This window comes from Acipenser ruthenus, chromosome 47, assembly GCF_902713425.1.
Source record: "Acipenser ruthenus chromosome 47, fAciRut3.2 maternal haplotype, whole genome shotgun sequence".
In the NCBI taxonomy this organism is placed as follows: domain Eukaryota; kingdom Metazoa; phylum Chordata; class Actinopteri; order Acipenseriformes; family Acipenseridae; genus Acipenser; species Acipenser ruthenus.
The window spans coordinates 6,129,795-6,132,874 of NC_081235.1; positions in this window are offsets into that span (position 1 = coordinate 6,129,795).

A 3,080-nucleotide genomic window follows, 5' to 3' on the forward strand; every position below is an offset into this window, starting at 1 on the left:
TGGTTATCTACCCTTCTGACATACAAACACTGGTCTGGATTCACGGACTGGATTCCACGTCTCCCTTTGTACCTTGCACACATTTAATACAACAACCGAGAAAAATAAACCAGGGGTGGCTAAAGTGGCCCCTTCCACTCCGGGTCTTTGTTCCAACCCTGTTCTAAATTGTTTAATTGAATCAATTACACCTCCATCCAGACCCTGAAGTAGTTCATGATCTCATTGTACCTGTTAAACCTGGAGTGGAATAAGCCTCCAGGACTGGGATTGGACACCCCTGCTCTAACCAGAAAAAAACAAAATTTAATTAAAGAGTGGAGATCACTCTGCCATGAGGGAGAGGGAGAGGGAGAGGGAGAGGGAGAACTGTGTATGTAAACATTCAGCAAATCATAACCCTAAACTCCTTAACTCAATCAGCCACTTCATAAATGAATATAATTGCCTTTTGAGAGAGCGCAGGGCTGACGGGGAATTGATTTTCCCTTCAGCAGGCGAGCAAGCGGGTCTAACCAGGCTTCTAATCATTTTATCACGTTAATGTATTAAGGCTGTACTTCTTTGCTTGTTTCCTCATTATCCTAATTGAGTGCAAATTGGTTAAGAAGGTGCAGCGCAGCCAGCAAGCTGCTTAGTTTTATCAGATGACAACTTAAGCTCCCCCCTGATCCTATTAGGGACAAAGCAGCTAACGCTGTAAAGGGCGCTGTGTCAGCATACCGGGGAGGGGCCCCACGTGACGTCCGCTGATGATGATTTCACACTTTGAAAGTGTGTTTAAAGACCAGGGGGCAGGCAGCGCTGCGGAGGGGTTACACGCACATCCTAACACAGGACGATGCTTCTTTTTTTTTTTCTCTTTCTCCGACTCATTAGGGCCTCAAAGGACTCAATCCGTTCGCAATCCCCTCAGTGGACCCGCTGCTTTTCTTCAGGGCCACCTCGATTCAACCGCCCCACCCCTCCCCTCGACAAGCATGCAACCCTACCTCCCAGTCCTCGGCTCTAACCGCTAAGCCAGGCGTGTCCAATCAGTGCTGGAGGGCCATTCTGGTCCTGGTTTAACAGGGTCTAATTGTATAATTAACTACTTCAGGAGGTTTAATTGGTTCACATTAGAACAGAGATGGAACAAAGACCCGGAATAGAAGGACCAGCTTTGACCACCCTGCTAAAGAAGCGACATTGCGTTCGCCCTTATAAGAGATCCTATGCTTTCTATCATTTATTTAGCCCTTTCTATGTTTCCATCCCTAAGCTCTCTCATTTCCAAGGCATTTTTCCTACACTGCAGCACCCTGTGCTTAACCATGAGCTCACAAGACTGCCACATTGTATAAAGCATTGCTAAGTGTTACCCTGGTCTTTTGCCCTATGTTTCACAATTCTGGTATCATGCTTAACTGAACACATTCGAGTCCAGTGGTACCCATTCAGCTGAGAGCAGTATTGAGATTAAAAGCCCGGAGAACTGGCATCCTTTCATTCATCCTCCTGGTCCCCTAATTAGAAGCAGGTTAACGATGTTTGGGGGATTAAGCGGGATTGCTGGTAATGATGCTCAGATTCCCTGATTCGATTCAGCTGCTCTTATTCTTTGCTGTCATTGGAAAACACAGGAGACATGGTTCAATGAAGGACTCCCCACCCCCCTCTCCACCAACCTTATTTCATTTCAGCGTCAGGATTGAAATATATATATATATATATTAATATTAATATTGTTCAGCAGGGTTAATTCTATAGGGTAATGCAAAACTTTTGGCCATAGCTATATGGACTGGGCTCTCTCTATTAAAGACCCCTTGCTAACTCTAGATGGGTTTTTATACAGTAACAGCCAATAAGTCACTGTCCTCGTTAGAGATATAATCAGTGTTTTCATCTCTGTGGCGAAAGTGTAAAAAGAATCCCTTAGGAATCTGTTTGGAATCCTGAGGGAATGCTTTAGGAATCTGTTTGGAATCCTGAGGGAATGCTTTTGGAATCCGTTTGGAATCCCGATGGAATGCTTTTGGAATCCGTTTGGAATCTCGAGGGAATGCTTTTGGAATCCACAGAACTGAGCCCTGGCTGTGACCAGGTGCTGCTGTATGTATGAATGCTGTGACTGTGCTGGTTTTCTCTTCCCTGGTTTGGTTGATTCAGGCTGCCAGTGAACCTGAGTAATCTTGTTGTCCCGCAAATTGAATGAGGTATATCTCCAGGAGAAAATTAAATGCATTTAAACAATGTGCTTGTGGGCAACACTTCTCACAAATGTGTGGTAATCTTTCATTAGGCTAGTATGTTTGACTGGCCTGGAGAATAGGCTGTATTGCAATTTAACCATGTTTCGTCCCCCATGCTTATACTATGCATTTACCATAGTTTACCCTGGTTTGCAATGCTTTTTACTATGCATTACCATACCTCACTGTATTACATTTTACTACACTTTTACTATGGGAAACTGTTATAAGAGCAGAAGGAGAATATGACTGTTGCAAACCCCTGAGTGTTTTTCTAGTGACATACTGGTTTGGGACCTGGTTTGAGGTCACATAAATGGCAGGTTTCATTGTTTTGCAATGCTGCAGCATGCTTGCCTAGCCAGCTAGCCCAACTTTATGAGTGGTGGGGTTTCTTTTGCATAGACACCATCCAAAAAATCTGATTATTTTCATGTGTCACTGGCAAATATCTACAGTGGGAAAAATAAAAAAAAGGTTGTTAGAGAGAGGGAGAGAGGGAGAGAGAGGTAGAGAAAGAGAAGGAGAGAGAGAGGGGGAGAGGGAGCGAGAGAGAGAGAGGGGGAATGCATTTTTCTTTTTCGTTGCTTGTCTGTGTTGGAGAGTAATTGGAAAAGTCTATTTTCCTTATTTAATCCGATACTCTTAACTTCATTAAGCCATCTGAATCTCCAGGAAACGTTGACGTATTTTGCCTCTTAATCCAACGATTAGTCGCCACACTTGTCAATCAACCCCCCCCCCCCCCCCCCCCAAAAAAAAAAACCTTCGCTTGACTGTCCCGTGAAACTGTTCAAGCGTTAAACCCTTTTAAACCCTGTTTCGTGCACCTCATTGCACAAATAA